The sequence below is a fragment of the Geotrypetes seraphini genome, chromosome 2, assembly GCF_902459505.1.
Source record: "Geotrypetes seraphini chromosome 2, aGeoSer1.1, whole genome shotgun sequence".
NCBI classification, from domain to species: Eukaryota; Metazoa; Chordata; class Amphibia; order Gymnophiona; family Dermophiidae; genus Geotrypetes; species Geotrypetes seraphini.
The window spans coordinates 7991652-8017519 of NC_047085.1; the positions used below are offsets into that span (position 1 = coordinate 7991652).

Consider the following 25868-nt stretch of genomic DNA (forward strand, 5'->3'; position numbering starts at 1 on the left):
TGATGGTCAACTGCCTTATGAGTGTTATTCCTTCTTTGATCCATGAGTCCTAGGTAGGCTTTGTGAAAAGGAGATATATTGTGAAGAATATGAGGCAGATCATCATGTCATCATGAGGGAACAGAAGCCTTCTCTGTAGTTTTGATGCAGAGAAGGCCTTTGATAGAGTGAGATGAAACTTCCTCTTTCCAGTTCTTCAATTTTAAGAGTTTGAGGGATATTTTGTGCAAGCCATCCGCATCCTATACAAGGATCCTAAGGCTTATCTTTGGGTGAATGGCTGTGGTTCCGCCCAGTTTCCTATTTGCAAGGGGACTAGACAAGGATGTCCCCTATCACCCCTCTTGTTTATTTTAACCTTAGGCCCTCTGTTGAGAGAGATAGCAGCTATTTCAGAGACCAAAGGGGTGGAGATAGTGGATCAGGAACTCAAAATAGACACTTTTGTGGATGACTTATTGGTATACCTTCAGGACCCAAGATCGCTGTTGATGATTGTTCAGGAATATGGGGATTTTGTTGGTTTACAATTAAACTTGGAAAAGTCAGAGGCCCTGGCGCCTGTCAGGAATCTGAGACAGGACTGGGGGGACATCCTTCCTACTTCGATGGGCCGACCGCTCATTTTGCTTTTTAGGCATTCAGCTACTGAAAAATATCAGAGATTTATATACTATTTAATGTCCTGCATCTTATGGAGGACACTAAACAACATCTAGAGAATTGGGCATACCTTCCCTTGTCCTTAAAATGGTTGTATTCCCTAAGTGGTTTTTTATGCTACAGGTTCTCTCTCTGAAGCTGAAGGCTAGAGATCTCTTAATTCTCAGTAGGATGATTCGGAAATTTTGTTGGGCAGATAAGAAATCGAAAATTTGTTTTCCCTCTTTATTTGGATCTTTGGATTTGGGGGGTCTGGACCTACCTGATATCTGTACTTACAGTGTTGCCTGTCTCCTTAGTCATGTCAATAGTTGGTTGCAAGGTAGTTTCTACTATGGCTTTCTTTTCGTAGAACGTGCCTATGAACTCGTACCTCCTTATCACTTCAACTCCATCCTACAGGTACCCATAAAACTCTTACCCATTAGTTTCAAACATAGTCGGGTGATTAAACCGTTATGTAAGGCGTGGAAATTCTTGGTGTCTCGTACGGAGAGTAACCTGAATGTGTCTGATTTATTGCCCATCAGGATGAATCTAGACTCTAGGGAGGAAGTAGGTATTTTTCTTTTAAGACATCTGTTTGATCCTAATGGGGCCTTGATTACTTATATACAGTTTTCCGGCAAAGTAACCCTTAGATGGGGCAACTGTTATGCCTTTTGTCAACTCAAACACTATTACCTTTTTCAAGATAAATATGCCATAGGCTTCCATATGGGGGATAAACTGCAACAATTCTTTGAGTCTATTTTCACGGGAAGAATATCCATTTTGGGAACTCATAAAGCCTTAACGATTATGGGACCTTTTAAAGACTTTCACCTATTGCGGCAACAATGGGAACAAGACCTTCCCAGATGGGTTATCTACCCTCACATTAATCCTCGAAGTGCAATTTGGAGAAGGCCAATTTTTTTTATGCCCTTTGACTCTGTCTGGCTGTTCAAGCCTTTTGAAAGTGTGTTGGGACAAAGATTGGTTATCTCTCCAGAGACCTTTTCAAGTTTCAAGTTTATTTAAATCTTGATATACCTATTTTATAGTCAAAGCGGTTTCCAATTAATACAAAATTTTAAAAAGATTTAAAAAAAAATAAAATAAAGGGAACACATTCACAATTACCATACAGGCACAACACGATACAGATGGGCAAATGGGGAGGATACATTGCATAAAATAAAAAAAGGGGGAGGTAAAAAACAAAACATAAGCACATAAGCAATGCCTCCACTGGGTCAGACCCGAGGTCCATCATGCCCAGCAGTCTGCTCACGCGGCGGCCCAACAGGTCCAGGACCTGCGCAGTAGCTCCCTATCTATACCCCTCTATCCCTTTTTCCAGCAGGAATTTGTCCAATCCTTTCTTGAAATCCAGTACCGTACTCTGTCCTATTACGTCCTCTGGAAGTGCATTCCAGGTGTCCACCACACGCTGGGTAAAGAAAAATTTCCTAGCATTTGTTTCCTAGCATCTGTCCCCTTCCAATTTTTCCGAATGCCCTCTTGTTCTTATATGTTTTGAAAGTTTGAAGAATCTGTCCCTCTCTACTTTCTCTATGCCCTTCATGATCTTGTAGGTCTCTATCATATCTCCTCATTAATGTAAGGCCTGATGTCTGAGATTTTGAATTAAAAAATTAAGTATAAATCTCAAAAGCATCTCTGAAAAGAAATGTTTTAAGATTAGATTTGAAATGATTGAGATTATTTTCTTGTCTCTAGGTCAGAGTGTAAATGTATTCCACAATGTGGGAGCGGTCACAGAGAAGATTGTTTTCCGCGTTGTATCATAAAACAGTTGGCGGACTGAAGGGACCACTAAAAGGTTTAATTGGGAAGAATGTAGAGTTCTATGTGGATCGTATGGGATTAACATCCCATCTATAAAGAATGGAATGTGATTAGATTGAACTTTAAAAGTAAGAAGTAGTATTTTGAAAGTATTTCTATGTGAAATGGGTAGCCAGTGAGCTCTTCTGAGGAGAGGTGTTACATGGTCAAATTTTATAGCGTTAAAAATGATTTTTATAGCAGTGTTCTGGATGACTTGTAATCTCCTGATCTCTTTTTGAGTGATGCCCTGATAAAGTGAATTACAATAATCTAAAGAATGGATAAGAATATTCATTGAATTCGGGTTAAGTAGTGATTTGAGAGATCTAATCATTTTTAGTTTGAAGAAACACTTTTGTACCACAGAACTGATCTGAGATTTGAAAGAGAGCGTGTTGGCTCTGCCAGGTTCAAACCGGATTCAGGAGAGGATGTCCTACACTTTTGGGTCTGGAAGCCAAAGGCCATCTTAAAAGAGTGGACATTGGATAGCTCTCCCTCTTGTTGGGGGTAGAAAATGAGTATTTATGAGTTAATAGGATGGGAGGCCAGAGATGCTGGGGGCACATATATACAGAAGAAGTACTTCTTAAGGATTTGGGATCCCTATTTACATTCCCTCTCACATAAATTGTGCAGCCAGACTTTGAATGTTTTATAATTGCAAACACTGGTAGCTTGGTTACTTCTCTTTCATCCACATACCTCAGGAACCTAGATTTTGGGTGGGGGATAGAAGGGAAGGTTGGGATTTGGGTTGTTTGGAGACAGTTTTGTAGTGATAGCAGTGGCTTGTTATATGGGACTGGGGGGGTTGTGTGTGTGTGTGAAAAAAACTGAGTTTTGTATGTGATTTTTATGTAATAATGATACTGCATCTTTGGGTGATCTTTGCTATCTCTTTTTGTAAGTGGACCAGACTGGCATCTTGTGTATTTTTCCAGTATTGCTTCGGCCGCATGTTATTTTGTCTTGCTTCGGTATTTGTTTGTATCCAGGTGCAGTTTTTAATAAAGATTGTTGAAACTTAAAAGCATTTCTGTACCAAGACAGGGAGCCAACCCGGAAGTAGCTGAAATGGTCATTGTAAAAGCCCGTTTCTAAACTGTCTAATGATGAGCCAACGATGACCTGCTTGAACTTATAATTACGTTTTTATAACTATATTAATAATTGTACTGATCTACCTGTACTAGCAACCCCATGGAATGCCCGCGTCAAACTGTCCTCTGTAACCTCCTGGGTAACTGATCCAACCTCTTGTAATATAATCTGACCTTGAACTGAATAGAAAACCTGATTAACAGAACATATACACAGATGCAGTCAAACCTCGGTTTGCGAGTAACGCAGTTTGCGAGTGTTTTGCAAGATGAGCAAAACACTCGCGCAAACTGTAACTTGTAAACTGAGCATTGACTCGATTTGCGAGCCCCACCCGACCCGAACCGACCCTGGGAACCGGCAGTATTGCTCCCCCGAGGCCACCAGCGCTGCTCCCTCCCTTCGCGATCGCCTCTCCCCCCCCCACTGACTGGCCCTGTCCTTACCCGTGCGCCGCCAGTGTTAGAAAGTGCCTGCCGCTGGTTTTCTCGAGTCTCATGAGAATCTTGGAAAGGGTGAGATCCAGAAGGCCTTGAGCATGCGCAGATGCTCAAGACCCAGCAGAAAACAGGCGGCAGGCACTTTCTAACACCGGCGGTGCACGGGTAAGGAAAGGGCCGGTCAGTGGGGGGGGGGGAGGGGGTGTGTGTGATGAGGAGGCGATCATGAAGGGAGGAAGCAGCGCCAGTGGCCTCGGGGGGAGCAATAATTCCAGTTCCCGGGGTTGGTTTGGGTGTCAGCTCAAGGGTCAGTTCGGGTGTTGGCTCAGGGGTTGGGTGGAACAAATCATCCGAGTTGCCATTATGGCCTATGGGGAAAGTTGCTTTGCTATACGAGTACTTTGGATTGCGAGCATGCTTCTGGAACGAATTATGCTCGCAAACCAAGGTACCACTGTACTTATTTTGTAACTATGGCAGTGGAGGATTAAGTGATTTGCCCAGGGTTATAAGGAGCAGCCCTGGGATTTGATCCAACAACCTCTGGGTGCGGAGGCAGCAACTCCACCACTCCTCAGCTAGGGTTACCAGATTTTACGGAAGTAAAATCCGGACCCACGGCCACGACCTCACAGTTATGCCTGGCCCCACCGTGTTTCCCACCCAAGCCATGTCCAGTTACGCTCCTAGCCCCGTCCCTCAACCTGTTCACCGCTGTTCCGTACTTCTCTTGGGGCCTCCCACGTGCCCACTCATGCCTCGTCAATACCGTTCAAATGCTGTTGCGCGACTCATATTCCATGAGAGCGCCTATCTCACATTATCCCTCTCCTCAAGTCGCTTCATTGCCTCCCCCGTCCATCTCCGAATACAGTTTAAACCTCCTCTTGCTGACTTTACAAGTGCGCTCGCTTTGAAGCCCCCCTCATAGCTCTCTTCACTTATGTCACCCCATATGCTCCTTCCCGAGATCTCCGTTCGTCGGGCATGCCTCTCTTATCTGTACCTTTCTCTTCCACTTGCCATCTCCAGACTCCGTCCCTTCTTTCTTGTGGCACAGGCTGCCTGATATCAATACATCGTGCTCCGTCCCTGGCAGTCTTCAAATCCAAGACTAAAGGCCCACTTTTTAAATATGTTTTCAACTCCTAACTCCCACTCACTGCTGTCCCACTATAACCCCCCCAAACCTGAAATGTCCTGCCTAAATTAGATTGTAAGCTCTTCTGAGCAGGGACCCGTCTATTGTATGTTAAGATATACAGCACTGCATACGCCTTTCAGCGCTTTTAGAAATAATAAATAGTAGTATTAGGAGCAGTGTCAGGAGGACATCTGCGCATATGCGTGTGTGATGTCACCCCATTACATCCGCCTGCGCGGTGCAGAGATGCCTTTCCGTTGCCGCTCCCAGCTGAAAGCTTTCAAAACCTGGACAAAGTGCCGAGGCTTGAAAAGCTGTCCGGACGCCCGGACATGTGCTCTAAAAAGAGGACATTTCCTGGTAAATCGTGACGTCTGGGATCCCTGGCCTCACCTCCAACAAGCATTAAAGTCGATTATTCTCACAGGCTAAAAAGTTTTAATGTACATAAATTTTATTTTAATAAAACAACTGTGTGGAACGAATAGTGAACAAGAAATGCCCCAGAACTGGGGAAATAGGCCTAATGAGCCCAATTTTTTAGCTCTTTATTAAACTAAACTAAACTAAACCTTAAGTTTGTATACCGTATCATCTCCCTAAAGATAGCGCTTGGCATGGTTTACAGGTAATTCAATAAATGGGGGAAAGACATATTAAGAAATTAGAGGTTATGAAGAAGATCGCTAGCTTTACGTTTTGGAGAAAAGCCAGGTTTTCAGATGCTTTCGGAATAATTGGAATGAGCCTAGGTTCCGCAGCGGGGCAGAGAGGTTGTTCCAAAGCTCAGTGAATTTGAAGAAAAGGTATTTCCCTAATTTACCTGCATACATGATGCCTTTTAATGAGAAAGAGAGAAAAAAAAGAAGAGGGGGGGAGAGAGAGAGGGAGAAAAAGAGAGAAAAAAAAGAGAGGAAGAGAAACTAAACTAAACCTTTCTATAATAATAATAATACCGCATCATCTCCCTAAAGATAGAGCTCGGCACGGTTTACAGGTAATTCAATAAATGGGGGAAGGACATATTAAGAAATTAGAGGTTATGAAGAGGAGAGCTAGCTTTACATTTTCAATAGCTAGCTTTACGTTTTGGAGAAAAGCCAGGTTTTCAGATGCTTTCGGAATAATTGGAATGAGCCTAGGGAGGGTCAGGGAGGTTGTTCCAAAGCTTCAGTCAATTGGAAGAAAAGAGATTTTCCCTAATTTACCTGCATACATGACGCCTTTTAAATGAGAAAGAGAGGAAAAAAAAGAGGGGGGGGGGGGGAGAGAAGAGAGAGGAAAAAAGAGAGAAAAAAGAAGAGAGAGAAAAAAAAAGAGAGGAAGAGAAACTAAACTAAACCTTAAGTTTGTATAGCGCATCCTCTCCATAAAGATAGAGCTCGGCATGGTTTACAGGTAATTCAATAAATGAGGGAAGGACATAATAAGAAATTAGAGGTTATGAAGAGGATAGATAGCTTTACGTTTTGGAGAAAAGCCAGGTTTTCAGATGCTTTCGGAATAATTGGAATGAGCCTAGGGAGGGTCCCGGGAGGTTGTTCCAAAGCTCAGTGAATTTGAAGAAAAGAATTTCCCTAATTTACCTGCATACATGACGCCTTTTAACGAGGGGAAAGGATAGTTTGAGTATGTGGGCGGATCTGGTAGTGTCAGGTCTCGGAGAATTCCAGGGATTAGTCGGATTAGGGGAGGAAGAATGCCATGTAGGATCTTGAAAATTAGGCAGGTACATTTTAAAGTGAATCCTAGAAATCACCGGAAGCCAGTGAAAGTTTTGACAGAAGTGGGAGGAAACATGATTGAATTTGCTTTTTGCGAAGATCAACCTAGCCACAGTGTTCTGGATCCGCTGAAGTCTTTGAAGATTGTTCTTGGATTAGACTTAGATAGACGGAATTACAGTAGTCCAGTCTGGAAAGAATGATTGATTGTACAAGGACAGCAAAATGTTGTTGGCGGAAGTTAGGATCTCACTTTCCTCAACATGTGAAGACTAAAAAACACATTTTTTTTTACCAGGAGTTGAGATGATCATTAAAGGAAAGTGTAGAGTCAATAATGATGCCCAAAACTTTGCTTGAGAATTTGATCTGCAATGTGGGACCAGAAGGTAGTGGGTAACTGATCTAACTTTGGGGCCATAGCCAGAGTCGCTTTATTACTATATCAACCTGAGTAAATCCATTAAGCTGTATATATACCGTGCTGGACTTCTGCCAGGATTTGGGTTGTTTATGCTGCCTCTAAATTCCTTTGCTACTGTATTGTTTGATCTGCTGTTGTAGCCAGTGTAGACAACAACAGTTGAGGCACGCCTAATTCTCTTTTCACTTGTTGACATTGGCATGTTGCCTATTGAAACAACCTTAACCCTACTGCTCAGTATAAAACAGCCAGGCTTTCCTCCGAAATTTGAAAGAGTGTATAGGGGGTACGAGTTAGGATTACCAGACGTCCGGATTTAGAGAACTGTCCAGGTTGTCCGGACGGCCTTTTCATAACCCGGCACTTGGCTTGGATTTTACTCTTGTTAAATCTGGTAACCCTAGATAGGGGGGGGGGGGGGGGCTCAGAAATGATAGCGTCACATGCGACCATGAAAGACACCTGAGTTCATATCTTGAAGCAGATCACTGTTACGTATTTAATGTCATAGAGCTCTACTGACTGAGTACTGTATATACTCGAATGTAAACCTAAATTTTGGGTTTCTTGGTTTATATTCAAGTCTTAACTACGGACTAGACGTACGCAGCATTGTGCATTTAAACATGTAGGAGACCAATCACTGCTCAATAGAGCTTACAATCTAATTAAAACAGACAAATGAGACAAATAGAGGTTAGGGAACAATAAAACAAACATAGACCCATCGCAAGCCTCTCCCTGGGCCTTACCTTAAGCCCTGCTAGTTCAGTGCTGAGCCAGAGCAAGAGTGATCTCAACTACTCAAAATGGCCGACGTGAGTTCCCACAGTAACCTCGCGGGACTGCTGCCGGTTCGGTGTATATTCAAATCAATCTTTTTTCACCCTTTTGTTGGGGAAAAAGATTACCTTGGTTATATTTGGATGGTGTTTATATTCGAGTATATGGTGTTTGCTTTTTAAAATTTATTTTTAGAGACACGTTTGCTTGTATGAATTAAGAAAATGTATGCCTGGTCTTATTTATGGGAAAATGTTTAACATAGTCACTGAGTTGAACAGAACCATAACTAGGATAGGCTTGAAATCTTCTGGTGGCCCTCGGAGCTTTCTCGTATTCAGACAGAGGCCCTTTACACTACATCTCATGGACCTTACAAATCTTTTCTCGTACACTGCATTTTCTCTATTTCCGCATAATCCTTCAACCATACGTGAATCTGTAATTGACTCTTCCTTGTATACTATCCGTCTATGATAATGTAACTATCACTAGTGACCACCCTGACATCTTCTCCTCCTCGACACACTCCTTCCCATCCTTCCCCCAACGCGTGTGTGCTCTAGCTCTTTGCCGGTGTGAGCAGCCGCGCTTGCGCCAGCCTCGGCGCTCCCTCTGACATCACTTCCTGGTTGCAGTCTAATCTCACTGGATAGCAGTTTCAAACTAAGCCCCACGCACTTCTTCCTTGGGGGATTTCAAACAGCAAAACCCAGGTGCTGGATTCCTTATCCCTAGCTTTTGTCACTCCTTCTATAACACAGGCTAGAAAATCCGGACCCCCCCTAGACCCGCCCCAGCCCCCGCTGCCTGCTCTCATTGGACAGGACATCCGCGCATGCGCGGATGCTCTACTACGTGAATGAAGCTTTTCAAAATCTGGACAAAGTGCCGGGTTTTGAATAAGCTGTCTGAACCCTACGGACATGTCCGAGGAAATCCGTACGTCTAGTAACCCTAACTCAGCCCCCTCAAGGTTTCAGCTTGGCCTGGCTTATAAGTGGCTTCAGTTCTCTTTTAATTCCTTCTAGGTTAACTGACCACTATGCAAATCTGCAAGGCATTCTCATGCTCTCTCATAGGCTAAATTATTCTCACCTTATTCACTTTTTTTTTTAGCATTTATATAACCATTTATATACCTACATGGTGTACATTCAGCTACTCAAGCATTTGTCCCTATCTGTCCCAGTGGGCTCACACTCTATCTAATATACCTGGGGCAATGGGGGATTAAGATGACTTGCCCAAGGTCATAAGGAGCAGTGTGGGATAGAGGTCTGCATGGGAACGGGGATCGCGGGAATTCTCCCCTAATCCACGGGACTCCCACAGGGCCCGCGGGTACTCCCACGGGGACCCTCCTCTAGCCAACGGGAACTCCCACGGGGATGGAAGGCTTTGGAAGCAGGGTTTCGTCCATATAATATAATGGACACGTCAGTCTTAGTAAAAAAGGGGGTTTATAAGTTAATTACCTGAACAGAAAACAAAAAAAGGATTCCACCAAAGAGATTCCACAAGGAAAACAGCAGCACAAACACAAAAGAAACTGGAATTAATGATCCTGTCAGAAGTAATTGCTGCTTTTTATGGGGACAGGTGGGGATGGAGGTAATTCCTTGCGGGGACGGGTGGGGACGGAGAGGATCCTAATGGGGATGGGTGGGGATGGAGAGGATCCTGACGGGGATGGGCAGGGACGGAGAGGATCCTGACGGGAACAGGTGGGGAGGGAGAGGATCCTGTTGGGGACAGGTGGGGATGGAGAGGATCCTTGCGGGGATGGGTGGGGACGGAGAGGATCCTGACGAGGACGGGTGGGGACGGAGAGGATCCTAATAGGGACGGGTGGGGACGGAGAGGATCCTGTTGGGGACGGGTGGGGATGGAGAGGATCCTGGCGGGGATGGGTGGGGACAGAGAGGATTCTGACGGGTTGGGGGGGGGACAGAGAGGATTCCGGCGGGGACGGGTGGGGACGGAGAGGATCCTGACGGGGATGGGCAGGGACGGAGAGGATCCTGACGGGAACAGGTGGGGGAGGGAGAGGATCCTGTTGGGGACGGGTGGGGGATGGAGAGGATCCTGGCGGGGATGGGTGGGGACGGAGAGGGATCCTGACGAGGACGGGTGGGGACGGAGAGGATCCTAATATGGACGGGTGGGGATGGAGAGGATCCTGTTGGGGACGGGTGGGGATGGAGAGGATCCTGGCGGGGATGGGTGGGGACAGAGAGGATTCTGACGGGTTGGGTGGGGACAGAGAGGATTCTGGCGGGGACGGGTGGGGACGGAGAGGATCCTAATAGGGACGGGTGGGGACGGAGAGGATCCTGTTGGGGACGGGTGGGATGGAGAGGATCCTGGCGGGGATGGGTGGGGACAGAGAGGATTCTGACGGGTTGGGTGGGGACAGAGAGGATTCCGGCGGGGACGGGTGGGGACGGAGAGGATCCTGACGGGGATGGGCAGGGACGGAGAGGATCCTGACGGGAACAGGTGGGGAGGGAGAGGATCCTGTTGGGGACGGGTGGGGATGGAGAGGTATCCTGGCGGGGATGGGTGGGGACGGAGAGGATCCTGACGAGGACGGGTGGGGACGGAGAGGATCCTAATAGGGACGGGTGGGGATGGAGAGGATCCTGTTGGGGACGGGTGGGGATGGAGAGGATCCTGGCGGGGATGGGTGGGGACAGAGAGGATTCTGACGGGTTGGGGTGGGGACAGAGAGGATTCTGGCGGGGAGGGGTGGGGACGGAGAGGATCCTGACGGGGATGGGCAGGGACGGAGAGGATCCTGACGGGAACAGGTGGGGAGGGAGAGGATCCTGTTGGGGACGGGTGGGGATGGAGAGGATCCTGGCGGGGATGGGTGGGGACGGAGAGGATCCTGACGAGGACGGGTGGGGACGGAGAGGATCCTAATAGGGACGGGTGGGGACGGAGAGGATCCTGTTGGAGACGGGTGGGGATGGAGAGGATCCTGGCGGGGATGGGTGGGGATGGAGAGGATCCTGACGGGGATGGGTGGGGACAGAGAGGATTCTGACGGGTTGGGTGGGGACGGAGAGGATTCCGGCGGGGACGGGTGGGGACGGAGAGGATCCTGACGGGGATGGGCAGGGACGGAGAGAATCCTGACGGGGACAGGTGGGGAGGGAGAGGATCCTGTTGGGGACGGGTGGGGATGGAGAGGATCCTGGCGGGGATGGGTGGGGATGGAGAGGATCCTGACGGGGATGGGCAGGGACGGAGAGAATCCTGACGGGGACAGGTGGGGAGGGAGGAGAGGATCTGTTGGGGACGGGTGGGGATGGAGAGGATCCTGGCGGGGATGGGTGGGGATGGAGAGGATCCTGACGGGGACGGGTGGGGACGGAGAGGATCCTAATGGGGACGGGGGGGGACGGAGAGGATCCTGTTGGGGACGGGTGGGGATGGAGAGGATCCTGGCGGGGATGGGTGGGGATGGAGAGGATCCCGGCGGGGATGTGTGGAGATGGAAAGGATCCTGGCGGGGATGGGTGGGGACAGAGAGGATTCCGGCGGGGACGGGTGGGGACGGATGAGGATCCTGACGGGGAATGGGCAGGGACGGAGAGGATCCTGACGGGGACAGGTGGGGAGGGAGAGGATCCTGTTGGGGACGGGTGGGGGATGGAGAGGATCCTGGCGGGGATGGGTGGGGATGGAGAGGATCCTGACGGGGACGGGTGGGGACGGAGAGGATCCTAATGGGGACGGGTGGGGACGGAGAGGATCCTGTTGGGGACGGGTGGGGATGGAGAGGATCCTGGCGGGGACGGGTGGGGATGGAGAGGATCCCGGCGGGGATGTGTGGAGATGGAAAGGATCCTGGCGGGGATGGGTGGGGACAGAGAGGATTCCGGCGGGGACGGGTGGGGACGGAGAGGATCCTGACGGGGATGGGCAGGGACGGAGAGGATCCTGACGGGGACAGGTGGGGAGGGAGAGAATGCTGGTGGGGACGGTGGAGACGGAGAGGATCCCGGCGGGGACGGGTGAGGACGGAGAGGATCCTGGCAGGGAGGGGTGGGGATGGGTGGGATTTATGTCCCCGCGCAACTCTCTACACTTCACCACACTCTTCAGTTATTTCACTAAGTTCATACCATCTCTAACTCAGTGAGGTAGAGGTATTCCTCCCTTGGTTGGTATCCCCCCCAGCCCTTCTGTTGGCTCAAAAAATTAGAACTCTTATCACTGCTATTACTAGCACTGGCATAAGGACATAAGCAGTGCCTCTGCTGGGTCAAACCAGAGGCCCATCTCGCCCAGCAGTCCGCTCCCTCCAACTATTCCGAAAACAACTGAAAACCTGGCTTTTCCCTAGCATATAACATCTCTCCTCCTGTCTACATCCCCTCTTTTTATATGCTTTTGTAAACCCTTCTCCCCTCTCTTCTTTATATTTTTAAGCTCTGTAAACCGTGTCCAGCTCCACTTCCGTGGAGATGATGCGGTATATAAACTTAAGGCTTAGTTTAGTTTATACCCTTCAATCCCCTTAGCCTTCAGGAATTCATCCAAACCCTTCTTGAAACCCATTAGCGTACTCTGTCGTATCACACCCTCTGGAAGCGCATTCCAGGTGTCCCACCACCCTCTGGGTGAAGAAGAACTTCCTAGCATTGGTCCTGAATCTGTCTCCTCTTAACTTTTCCAAACGTCCCCTTGTTCTTGTATTTTTCGAAATTTTGAAAAATTTGTCCCTCTCCACTTTCTCCATTCCCTTCATGATATTGTAAGTCTCTATCATGTCCCCTCTAAGCCTCCGCTTCTCCAAGTAAAGAGGCCCAGATTCTCCAATCTTTCGGCATATGTTAGGTTTTCCATCCCCTTTATCAGTCTTGTCGCTCTCCTCTGAACCCTCTCGAGCATCGCCATGTCCTTCTAAGCTACGGCGACCAGGGGTGCAACATCGCCCGATATAGCAGCAGGATAACTTCTGCCGTTCTGGTTGTAATACCCTTCTTGATTATACCAAGCATTCTGTTTGCCTTTTTTGAGGCCGCTGCGCACTGCGCCGACGGCTTCATTGATCTGTCTACCATTACCCCTAAGTCTTTCTCACCCATTACCAGCCCCCCATCGGGTTTCTGTGTCCTACATGCAAGACTTTGCATTTCTCTACATTAAACTTCATCTGCCATTTATTCGCCCACTCTCCCAGTTTGTTCAGGTCCCTTTGTAAATCTTCACAGGCAAGGAAGGGTTAAGTAATCCCTCCCCCGAAATTTCTCTAGCCTAACAAAAATACTGTGACAATGTGCTGCCTCACTTCAACCTTGGCTTAACCCTAATAAACACACACCATGCTCTTCCATTGCATTTCTATGCTGTCTCTCAGCAAACAGAAATACCTTCTTCAGCCTCAATTTTCCTTTAATTGTGGCTCGTTTCCACTTTCCTCGTTGTAGTGAAAGCATTCCTATCTCCTGCTCATTATGGATTACTTCTAATCTAATCTATAGGCTTAGCTTTATATACCGAATCATCATTCTAAGAAAGCTCGACTCGGTTTACAATAGTTAACAGATAAAAAACATAAAAATGAAGGATAAATTTCAGGAAAAATTAATTTTCAAAGTCTTTAGCAACAAATTTGGACATGATCTTGAATGAAGGGAATCTTCGGGATCCCAGTCAGCATGGATTCACCAAGGGCTAGGTCCTGCCAATCCAATCTCATCAGCTTCTTTGACTGGGTAACAAGAAAGTTGGACTTGGGAGAGTCTTTGGACGTCGTGTACCTGGACTTCAGGAAGCTTTTGACAGTGTCCCACACCGCAGGCTGCTAAGCAAGATGAAATCAATGGGGTTAGGAGAGACACTAACTGCATGGGTCAATGATTGGCTGAGTGGCAGACTTCAGAGGGTGGTGGTTAATGGTACCCTCTCTAAAACATCGGAGGTGACCAGTGGAGTGCCGCAGGGCTCGGTCCTGGGTCCACTCCTTTTCAACATATTCATAGGGGATCTGACCTCAAGGGCTTCAGGTAAAGTAACACTATTCGCCGATGACGCCAAACTATGTAATATAGTAAGTGAATGCAGTTTACAGAATTATATGGCGCAGGACCTGCTTACATTGGAAGTTGGTCCTCAACCTGGCAGCTAGGCTTCAATGCTAAGAAATGTAAGGTCATGCACCTCGGAAGCGGAAATCCACGCAGGAAGTACTTCTTGAACGGAGAAACTTTAACTAGGACTTCAGCAGAACGAGATTTAGGAGTAATCATCAGTGCAGACATGAAAACTGCCAATCAGGTGGAGAAGGCTTCATCTAAGGCAAGGCAGATATTGGGTTGTATCAACAGAAGTTTCGTCAGCCGAAAGCCTGAAGTCATAATGCCGTTGTACAGGGCCATGGTGAGACCTCATCTGGAGTACTGTGTGCAATTCTGGAGGCCACATTACAGTAAAGATGTGCGCAGAATTGAATCGGTTCAGCGGATGGCCACCAGGATGATCTCGGGGCTCAAGGGTCTCTCGTACGAAGAGAGACTGAACAAATTGCAGCTCTACACTCTCGAGGAACGTAGGGAGAGGGGAGACATGATCGAAACATTTAAGTACCTCACGGGATGTGTCGAAGTGGAAGATGATATTTTCTTTCTCAAGGGACCCTCGGCCACAAGAGGGCACCCTCTCAAACTCAGGGGCGGAAAATTTCATGGCGACACCAGAAAGTATTTCTTCACAGAGAGAGTGGTTGATCATTGGAACAAGCTTCCAGTGCAGGTGATCGAGGCAGACAGCGTGCCAGACTTTAAGAATAAATGGGATACCCATGTGGGATCCCTACAAGGGTCAAGATAAGAAAATTGGGTCATTAGGGCATAGACAGGGGTGGGTAAGCAGAGTGGGCAGACTTGATGGGCTGTAGCCCTTTTCTGCCGTCATCTTCTATGTTTCTATGTTTCTATGGACCAACATGGACCGTGTTTTCGACAGTGCTGTCTTCTTCAGTGGTCCCTAAAAGCTTTTGAGGAATCCTCATCCGCACAGTCACGACTCAGTATCGTTTTCAGTGTTTAATCTACATGTTTTAATATCAGGACTTTTAGGGACCCTAGAGGAAGACAGCATTGTCGAACCACAGACCGTGTTGGGTCTATATCTCACAATGGTCTAGGCCCTAAATATATTTTATGTGGATTATCCAATTGTACATTTTCAAATAAAGCCTGCATCTTGAATATCACCATCGCCACAGAGTTTTTCGTTTTGACCAGGAACAAACACTGATCGTTTCCGTCTGAATATCTATCCTGATTCCTTCACAAATGTTCTTCTTCAGTGATTTTCAGAATGGATATGTTATAAGTTTTCTGCCGTTATCATCTGAATGCATTCCACGTACCTTGCTATTTGCTTCCCTCCTTTTGGGACCCAGTCGAGAACAAGATGTTGGCCTTGATCTAGGCTCCCAGTCAAAGAAGTCTGAAATAAATAAATAACGTCAGTCAGTGGGTGTCCTCTTGTCTTCCCTTTGCTAGGGGTCTAATATCTGAGGAGCGATCAGCTCTCTTATTTATTAATTTCAGTATTTATATACCACTTATAGCTTAAGTGGTTTACATTCAGGTACGCAAGCACTTTTTCCTCTCTGTCCTGGTGGGTTCACACTCTGTCTAACGTACCTGGGGCATTGGGGGATTAAGTGATTTGCCCAGGGTCACAAGAAGCAGTGCGGGATTTGAGCCCACAACCTCAGGGTGCCGAGGCTGTAGCTCTAACCACTGCACCACAATCTCTGGATGAGATCAAGGACCCAAAAGTTAAGAAGAAAAGTGTAAACCAAGCTCTTGAGTGTAGATTTAGGTCTACATGCTCCCATTCCAGCGGACTAAGATCTTGAGAAACCGGGTTCGATTCCACCACCGCTCCTTGTGATCCTGAGCAAGTTCACTTAACTCTCCATTGCCGCAGGCACAAAAACATAGACTGTGAGCCCACTAGGGACAGAAAAAGCACCTGCATAAAATGTGTACAGTGCTGTGTACATCCAATGGCGCTTTAGAAACTATTAGTAGTATCAGTAGCAGTAGATCTTCCTATGTCTAAAGCGGTGGCTTTTCTTCCCCTGTGGGGGAGGGGGAAGCATGAGACAGCAAACATGACAAAAGCCACCTCCTTACCCACCAAAGAAACCAAGAAGGACCATCCTCTTCCTCCTCCACACCTGAAGAAGGACAGGGCAGCTGTCTCAATCCCCTCTGCCTACCAAAATGTGAAAAAGGATCTGCAAAAGTTAGAGGAATGGTCTAATGCCTGGCAACTAAAATTCAATGCAAAGAAAAGCAGAGTAATGCATTTGGGGATTAATAATAGGAAGGAACCGTATATGCTGGGAGGAGAGAAGCTGATATGCACGGACGGGGAGAGGGACCTTGGGGTGATAGTGTCCGAAGATCTAAAGGCGAAAAAACAGTGTGACAAGGCAGTGGCTGCTGCCAGAAGGATTCTGGGCTGTATAAAGAGAGGCGTAGTCAGTAGAAGGAAGAAGGTGTTGATGCCCCTGTACAGGTCATTGGTGAGGCCCCACTTGGAGTATTGTGTTCAGTTTTGGAGACCGTATCTGGCGAAAGACGTAAGAAGACTTGAGGCGGTCCAGAGGAGGGCGACGAAAATGATAGGAGGCTTGCGCCAGAAGACGTATGAGGAGAGACTGGAAGCCCTGAATATGTATACCCTAGAGCAAGGGTGTCAAAGTCCCTCCTTGAGGGCCACAATCTAGTCAGGTTTTCACGATTTCCCCAATGAATATGCATGAGATCTATTTGCATGCATTGCTTTCATTGTATGCTAATGGATCTCACGCATATTCATTGGGGAAATCCTGAAAACCCGACTGGATTGTGGCCCTCAAGGAGGGACTTTGACACCCCTGCCCTAGAGGAAAGGAGGGACAGGGGAGATTCAGATGTTCAAATACTTGAAAGGTATTAACGTACGAACAAAATCTTTTCAGGAAAAAGAAAAATGGTAAAACCAGAAGATATAATTTGAGTAATGTTAGGAAATTCTTTTTTATAGAGAGGGTGGTGGATGGCTGGAATGCGCTCCTGAGGGAGGTGGTGGAGTAGAAAATGATGACAGTTTCCAAGTTTATTTAAAATTTGATAAAATCGCTTTTTCAGAATTTCAAAGTGATGTACAATAAAAAATATAGGGGAGACAAACAACTTATTAGGGAAACACAGAGGATCTGTAATCAGAAAAGATCTAAGGCCAGTACTGGGCAGACTTGCACAGTCTGTGTTCTGTATATTGACATTCATTTGAGGATGGGCTTTGGAGGGCTTCGATGGCTGGGATGGTTTAGATGGGCTGGAATGAGTTTTGATGGAGAATTCAGTAGATGGAACCTAAGCACAGTACTGGGCACAGCTTTTGGTTCTGGCCCAAAAATAGCTAAGAAGGAAAATTTAAATTAAATCACTGATTTAAAGAGAGGGTAAGGTTGGGCCCACTGGACGGACCATTCGAGTCTTTATCTGCGGTCATCTACTATGTAAAGCAGTGAGAGCAGGACCATGTGCAGTGCCTCTGCACCCCCACTCTCCTCACTGCTTTGAAGGGTGGGAAGTCGGCACCAGTGGCCTGGGCCCCCTCTGCTTTCATTGCTGGGGATGCCCTATCAAAGGACTTAAAGCTAGAACGGGAGACCGGAAGGATAAAAACTGTCCTTTTCTCAGACTACGTCAACTGAAATTATGAAGCTGATAGAGAAAGGAAACTAGAACTTTCAGGGATGCGTGTAAAGAGATTATATTTAGCTGAAACGGCCAACCTCCTTAGGAGGTGTGTTTAGCTGCAATAGTAAACCTAGTGTTGACAAAACCTAGGCCTTCCAAGCCGCCAAACTAAACCCTTGGCTAGCCCAAATGGTCCTCAAGGCCTACAACTACCTCGACTTCAGAAAATTACTCAAAACTCACCTATTCCGAGACCAAGATCCTTAATGTCCCTTTTCAATCCTCCTCCCCCCCCCTTCTGATCTACTCCCCTCCCCCGTCTCCTCCTCTTTCCCCCCCACCTCTCTCCTTGCTGTTCGCTACTCTATGATCAATTTGATATGTAACCACTTGTAAATACTCTCTCCTTGCTGTCTGCTACTCTATGATCAATTTGATATGTAATCACTTGTAAATACTCTCTCCTTGCTGTCTGCTACTCTATGATCAATTTGATATGTAATCACTTGTAAATACTCTCTCCTTGCTGTCTGCTACTCTATGATCAATTTGATATGTAACCACTTGTAATCTCTGTTTAACTACTCTATGATCAATTTGATATGTAACCACTTGTAATCTCTGTCTAACTAATGTGAACCGCCTAGAACTCTTTGTGGTATGGCGGTATACAAAAATAAAGTTATTATTATTATTATTATATATGTAGATACATAGGACGATTGATTTGATATAGAAACGTGATGGCAGATAAAGGCCAAATGGCCCATCTAGTCTGCCCATCCACAGTAACCATGACCTCTTTCTCTCTCTGAGAGATCCCATGTGTGCATATAAGTAGGATGACTGATTATGGCATAATTATGGTGGTATTAATAACTCTGTATTGTAACACCTCGCAGAAGCTCTTCGTAGCTCAGTATGGTAACATCTCTACCGAAACTCATATAGTGTAACACTACTTAGTAGCTTCATCGCATGTCCCCTAGTCCTAGTATTTTTGGAACGCGCAAACAAACGATTCACATTTACCCTTTCCACTCCACTCAGCATTTTATAGACTTCTATCATATCGCCCCCTGAGCCGTCTGTTCTCCAAGCCGAAGAGCCCTAGCCGCTTTAGCCTTTCCTCATACGGAAGTTGTTCCAAACCTTTTATCATTTTTGATGCCCTTCTCTGTTCCTTTTCTATTACTATTTCCACTAATCATTTCTGTAGCGCTGCTAGATGGCTGTAGCACTATACTAATTCTGCGGTATCTTTTTTGAGATGCGGTGACCAGAACTGCACACAATATTCAAGGTGTGGTCACACCACAGAATGATACAAAGGGAAAAGGGTTGGAGCCCCCTTGAAAGTACTGGGGTCATGGTGTGGGGAAGGTTGAGGGCTGTGGGTTAGAGCAGTACAGAGGAAGAAAGTATCACTTATATAGCGTATGCGGCGCTGTACACTTTGACACTTAATAGACAGTCCCTGCTCGGAAGAGCTTAACAATCTAACTTGGACAGACAGACATGACATGTAGGGTCAAGGATGCAGAACCCAAGGTAAGAGGAAGTGTATTGGCTGGATCCAGTTTCCCCAAATTTAGTAACAGAACTGTAGTCCATTATGATATATCGTTGAACCCTGGGTTACACTGGGTACTTCTTAAATCACAGCCCTGCTTCAGGTCTTAGGATCCAAGTCTTTGGTGTTCTGATTCTGAATGCTTTTGAGGAGGCGGAAATCCAAGACTGACTCACCTGTTCCTTTTATCTGGAATCCTGCATCTGTTCCTGAAACGCACAGACCACATCAAATGTGACGACAGAAAATGACTGCAAGACTCATGTAGTCTGCTCTGATTAACAACCGTTGCAATACCTGAGCTCCCCACAACTAAGGCTTCTCTGTGCCCATCCCATTCCTAGGACAGACCCGGAGGGCTGGAGCCCAGCCTTAACTGGGAAGTGGGTCTGACTCAGCCGGCTCCTGAGTACAAATCTTGATGAAATGCCAGAGAAGCAGCCCAGTCTCTGCTCTCTGCCAAGTGCTGTCACCAGCATTTATTTTGCAATGACTTCATACAGTGAGAAAAGGAGACTCTCCCTCCACTTCTGAAACATTCAGGAGCTCTGCCAATAAATGATCGAACTTAAATTTTAGTGTTCTCAGATCATCCACTGGGCTGGGACAAAGTAAGGTCTCACTGAGCTGCCATTGTGTCTCTTTATCTCATTTGCGCTGGATGAATAAGAACAGCTGTACTGGGTCAGACCAATGGTCCATCTAGCCCAGTTTTCTGTTCCTAACAGTGGCCAATCCAGGTCACAAGTACCTGGCAGAAATCCAAATAGTAGCAGTATTCCAAGCAGAATCCCAAAGAACAGCAAGATCCTGGAATCTGAACTAGTAGCAACATTCCACACAGAATCCCAAAGAGTGACAAGATTCCAGAATCCCAAATAGTAGCAACATTCCATGCAGAATCCCAAAGAACAGCAAGATCCCGGAATCCCAAATAGTAGCAACATTCCAAGCAGAATCCCAAAGAATAGCAAGATCCCGGAATCCCAAATAGTATCAACATTCCAAGCAGAATCCCAAAGAATAGCAAGATTCCTGAATCCCAAATAGTAGCAATATTCCATGCAGAATCCCAAAGAACAGCAAGATCTCGGAATCTGAACTAGTAGCAACATTCCAAGCAGAATCCCAAAGAGTGGGAAGATTCCAGAATCCCAAATAGTAGCAACATTCCACACAGAATCCCAAAGAGTGACAAGATTCCAGAATCCCAAATAGCAGCAACATTCCACGCAGAATCCCAAAGAACAGCAAGATCCCGGAATCCCAAATAGTAGCAATATTCCAAGCAGAATCCCAAATAACAGCAAGATCTCGGAATCTGAACTAGTAGCAACATTCCAAGCAGAATCCCAAAGAACAGCAAGATCTCGGAATCTGAACTAGTAGCAACATTCCAAGCAGAATCCCAAAGAGTGGGAAGATTCCAGAATCCCAAATAGTAGCAACATTCCACGCAGAATCCCAAAGAACAGCAAGATCCCGGAATCCCAAATAGTAGCAACATTCCAAGCAGAATCCCAAAGAATAGCAAGATTCTGGAATACAAAATACTGGCAACATTCCAAGTAGAATCCCAAAGAACAGCAAGATCCCGGAATCTGAACTAGTAGCAACATTCCATGCAGAATCCCAAAGAGTGACAAGATTCCTGAATCCCAAATAGTAGCAATATTCCAAGCAGAATCCCAAAGAACAGCAGGATCCTGGAATCCCAAATAGTAGCAACATTCCAAGCAGAATCCCAAAGACCAGAAAAATTTAGGGTGACAATGTGAAATAATTAATTTATATCACTATATTGAAGCTGCTTCCCCTAATTTATTAGTTTAATTGTATATTCTGTTCCTAGTTCTGAGCAGAACGAAGAGTTAATACTGTAATCCATAAATCAGAGAAACAACTCAGAGCTCTTAACAGGTAAATTAATACACAAGTCAAATGCGCACTTCAGACCAGGAGCCAAGTAATTCTATCCCATTAATGTTTTTTGCATTCCAAAAACGTTTTAACACTTCCCCTACAGGAATTAATGAACAAACAAATCTCTCCAGAAGGAGAGGATGCTTTGGAACTGGGGGGCACGATAAGAAGCTGCAAGAAGGTAGACTCGGGAGCAATCGTGGGAAATACTTTTTCATGGAAATGGTGGTGGGTGCCTGGAAAGCCCTCATGGTGGTGCTGAAGACAAAAATGGAGAGGAAATTCGGGAGAGAGGGGATATGATAGAGATGTCTAAATATCTCTGTGGCATTAAAGTACAGGAAGTGAGTCTTTTTCAAATGAAGGAAAGCTCTGGAATGAGAGGGCATAGGATGAAGTTAAGAGGTGATAGGCTCTGGCGTAATCTAAGGAAATACTTTTTACAGAAAGGGTGATAGATGCTTGGAACAGTCTCCTGGAAGAGGTGGTGGAAACAAAGACTCTGTCTGAATTCAAGAAAGCCTGGGATAGGCACGTGGGATCTCTTAGAGCAGGGGTGTCAAAGGGCCGCAATCCAGTCTGGTTTTCAGGATTTCCCCAATGAATATACATGAGATCTATTTGCATGCACTGCTTTCATTGTATGTTAATAGATCTCATGCATATTCATATGGATTGTGGCCCTTGAGGACCGACATTTGACACCCCTGTCTTAGAGAGAGGAAGAGATAATGGTTACTGTGGATGGGCAGACTGGATGGGCCCTTTGGCCTTTATCTGCCATCATGTTTCTCTAATCATAAAGCTCTGTGACCTCACAATGCAGGTGTAAAGAGCCTTAGCCTATAGGAAGAGGAGATGCAAATGTTAAGAGCCTTAGCCAATAGGGAGAGGAGGAGATAGTGGATTCTCTGGATGGGCCTTTTGGCCTTTATCTGCCATCAGGTTTCTATGTTTATATAACCATAAAACTCTATGACATCACAATGCAGGTGCAAAGAGCCTTAGCCTATAGGAAGAGGAGATGCAAATGTCAAGAGCCTTAGCCAATAGGGAGAGGAGGAGATAGTGGATGCTCTGGATGGGCCATTTGGCCTTTATCTGCCATCACTATTTCTATGTTTCTATATACTGTACAGGATTCCTGAACAGGAGGAGGATGGTTAATGGAAGTCACTCGAAGGAAGGAAAGGTGACTAGTGGAGTCCCTCAGGGTTCGGTGCTGGGGCCAATCCTGTTCAATATGTTTGTGAGTGACATTGCTGAAGGGTTAGAAGGAAAAGTGTGCCTTTTTGCAGATGATACCAAGATTTGTAACAGAGTAGACACCGAAGAGGGAGTGGAAAATATGAAAAAGGATCTGCAAAAGTTAGAGGAATGGTCTAATGCCTGGCAACTAAAATTCAATGCAAAGAAATGCAGAGTAATGCATTTGGGGATTAATAATAGGAAGGAACCGTATATGCTGGGAGGAGAGAAGCTGATATGCACGGACGGGGAGAGGGACCTTGGGGTGATAGTGTCCGAAGATCTAAAGGCAAAAAAACAGTGTGACAAGGCAGTGGCTGCTGCCAGAAGGATTCTGGGCTGTATAAAGAGAGGCGTAGTCAGTAGAAGGAAGAAGGTGTTGATGCCCCTGTACAGGTCATTGGTAAGGCCCCACTTGGAATATTGTGTTCAGTTTTGGAGACCGTATCTGGCGAAGGATGTAAGAAGACTTGAGGCGGTCCAGAGGAGGGCGACGAAAATGAGAGGAGGCTTGCGCCAGAAGACGTATGAGGAGAGACTGGAAGCCCTGAATATGTATACCCTAGAGGAAAGGAGAGACAGGGGAGATATGATTCAGACGTTCAAATACTTGAAGGGTATTAACGTAGAACAAAATCTTTTCCAGAGAAAGGAAAATGGTAAAACCAGAGGACATAATTTGAGGTTGAGGGGCAATGTTAGGAAATTCTACTTTACGGAGAGGGTGGTGGATGCCTGGAATGCGCTCCCGAGAGAGTGGTGGAGAGTAAAACTGTGACTGAGTTCAAAGAAGCGTGGGATGAACACAGAAGATTTAGAATCAGAAAATAATATTAAATATTGAACTAAGGCCAGTACTGGGCAGATTTTCACGGTCTGTGTCTATATATGGCCGTTTGGTGGAGGATGGGCTGGAGAGGGCTTCAATGGCTGGGAGGGTGTAGATGGGCTGGAGTAAGTCTTAACAGAGATTTCGGCAGTTGGAACCCAAGCACAGTACCGGGTAAAGCTTTGGATTCTTGCCCAGAAATAGCTAAGAAGAAAAAATAAAAAAAAACAAACAAACAAAAAAAATTTAAATTGAATCAGGTTGGGCAGACTGGATGGACCATTCGGGTCTTTATCTGCCGTCATCTACTATGTTACTATGTTTTACTATGGAAATGGAGCCCAGGGTATTAAGTACTCCAGCTCAAAACAGTAGCAGATTTACCCAGTTCCAGGCTGGAAAATTTGGGACAGCCCTGGATTTCTGGACCCCTATCCTGGTGTATTATGGACCTACAGCACTGATTTCATACAAATCAGCAAAATGCTCTCTCAAATACTGTAGATAGGTTTTCAGTTGCTTCTTGAACAGAAGGAGAGAACATAAGAACATATGACTAGCCTTATTGGGTCATACCAATGGTCCATCAAGCCCAGTAGCCCGTTCTCACGGTGGCCAATCCAGGTCCCTAATACCTGGTCAAAACCCAAAGAGTTGCAATGTTCCATCCTAAAGAATAGCAAGGTTCCGGAATCTCAAAGAGTAAGCAACAATCCATGTGGAATCCCCAAAGAATAGCAAAATTCTTTATAGAATCCCAGAGTAGCAACTTTCCATGTTACCAATCTAGGGCAAGCAGTGGCTTCCCTCATGACTTTCTCAATAACAGACTATGGACTTTTCTTCCAGGAACATGTCCAAGCCCTTCTTAAAACCATAGTTGGACTTGCAACAGAAAACTTCCCGAAATGAACCTACTGAAGAGTTGGAATATTTAAGAAATACCATACAATTTTAAAGATGGCGTGTCGTTCTTCAGAACCTAACCCCCCCCCCCCCCCCCCACACACACACACCTCCCTTTGTGGGCAAGAAAGAAGGCCAGCTCTAGCTGTTTTCTTCTCAACTCAGCCGAGGACCTTCTTTTCACCCCTCATGAACTGCAGCAGCCCCAGAGGTCTGTCTGCTCTTAACTTTCCCCTCCTTTTTTCAGACTGGATGGAAAGGCTCCAGTTCCAGCTCTAACCACCTCACTGGGCAGACTGGATGGGCCACTTTCCGAGCAGAAGCAGCCTGGCCGGGATCTCTGAAATATTCTGCTGGTAACCCTTATTTTCCCAAGTGGATTCTTTTACTGTCATCCTCTGCCGTCTGTCACTTAACCAGTTTCTAATCCCATCCTCGCCTCCAGGCTGCTCATTTATTATTTTTTTTTTTTTAATATGTCAAAATTGATCAAGTATTGGTAATCAATCCATTTGAACAAGTGATGACGGACAAGATCTGTGTATTTTCAGTTTTGTTTGCCAAAATATTTCAGTTTTGCTTCTGGATCTGGTATTATTCTTTCACTACAGGGCAAACTTCTCCATGTTTGTCAGTGCACTGGAACGCCTGGACTAGATGGAGAGTTTCAGCTACTGAGCGGCCCACAGGAAGGTCGTTCATTGTAATTTGCCCAAGAACTCCTTCATCGTCAATAATGAAAAGGCCTCTGAGTGCATGACCTTGGTCTTCCAAGTAGACTCCATAATCTTTTGATATCTGATGTGTTAAATCTGAAAGAATTGGCCCAAGTCCTCCTTGCAGGCTGATCATTTATTAATGGGATTCTAAGATTCTTACTCCCAAACCACAGTATTCTTTTTTTTAAATATCTTTATTCATTTTGAAGCCAAAAAACACATGCAACATATTATACAATCATATTAAACTATAATAGCATTTGAATTAAATCAAAATTGTAATCTTTGACAAATATACCGTATTTGCCGGCGTATAAGACGACTTTTTAGTACCTTAAAATCCTCCCCAAAGTCGGGGGTCGTCTTATACGCCGGGTACAGTTTACATGCCCTTACTTGCGGGGCTGGATGTACTCAGTCGCGCGGCTCTTCTTCTCCCTACCTTCTCTGCTTGCAGCACAGAGCCGAACGGAAGTCTTCCCGACGTCAGCGCTGACGTCGGAGGGGAGGGAGGGCTTAAACAAAGCTTAAACAAAGCCCTCCCTCCCTCCGACGTCAGCGCTGACGTCGGGAAGACTTCCGTTCGGCTCTGTGCTGCAGGCATGGCAGGTAAGGAGAAGGAGAGTAGCCTCGCGGTACCAAGAGAGAGGGGCGGCTGCCCCGCCCCAGTTGCAGCACAGCCGGCCAGGTCCCCTTACTTTTGTGGCACTTCCCCGACCGACCGATAACAGCCCGGGTCCGACAATCCTCCCTGCCCTGTAGCCGCGAATCTAAATTACCTTCTTACAGCAGCTGTAAGAAGGTAATTTAGATTCGCGGTTAAG

At 46.1% G+C, this 25868-nt stretch overlaps 1 protein-coding gene across 1 annotated transcript in view; it reads right to left on the reverse strand.

Moving 5' to 3' along the window:
- The window catches only part of LOC117355972 (epiplakin-like), a 122514-nt gene that overhangs the window by 33653 nt on the left and 62993 nt on the right, over positions 1 to 25868 (reverse strand). Inside the window, 1 exon segment of the mRNA XM_033935175.1 lies at positions 15509 to 15588. The gene's annotated coding sequence lies outside the window, so the exon portion shown is untranslated.